The following is an 806-nucleotide window of genomic DNA, read 5'->3' on the forward strand; positions in this document are numbered from 1 at the left end:
GTTGACGTCAGGACTGATTTTCTGCATCACCCGGTAAGCTAATAGTAACGGCTAAAAAACCGTCTCTGTCTTAGCTAGCTCACGCGACCAGCAAACGGCCGTTAATTGACGTTTATTATCACGTTGTCGGCTCATCGGCTCATTGATTTGTTCGTGTGATCTCCCTCCATCCTCAATCATTGTGGTTTATTATTTTGTGTGAGAATAATAAAAATAAAACTGAGCGAGGGAACAAGATATAGGAAACAAGGCAATGAATAATCTTCACTCTTCTCACCCTAAATTATTCTGTTTCAAGTGGTGGAAGAAGAACTCAGATCCTTTTACTTAATTAAAAGTCCTGCATCCAAAACCTTACTGAAGTAAAGGTATGCAGACACCTGAATTAACAAGAAGTGTATGTACACAATGTGCAAGTATTGTTGTGTCACTCATTATTTGAGCTAAAAAGGGACCACAGTTTGCCTCTGGACCTATTACTATTATTATTATTGTTATTATTATTATTATTATTATAAATCTATAGATGTCAAGTACACAGTAAGTATGGTGTTAACGCTATACTTATATCACACTACAAGAATACTTCACTGTAAAGTAAAGGTACAAATATGTATCGGCAAAATGCACTTAAAGTACTTAAAGCAAAATTATTGATTGCGCAGTAAATTCTTCCCTGTAAGTGTTTACTTATGCAATCATGTGTATGTTGTTACTGCTCTAGTTGTCTTTAAGGTTGTGCTGCTATTTATTATATGTTCTTTTTGCCATTATTGGAAGGTGACAGTGGGGAAAGGTGAGAGAGA

Source organism: Taurulus bubalis (genome assembly GCF_910589615.1).
Source record: "Taurulus bubalis genome assembly, chromosome: 8".
In the NCBI taxonomy this organism is placed as follows: Eukaryota; Metazoa; Chordata; class Actinopteri; order Perciformes; family Cottidae; genus Taurulus; species Taurulus bubalis.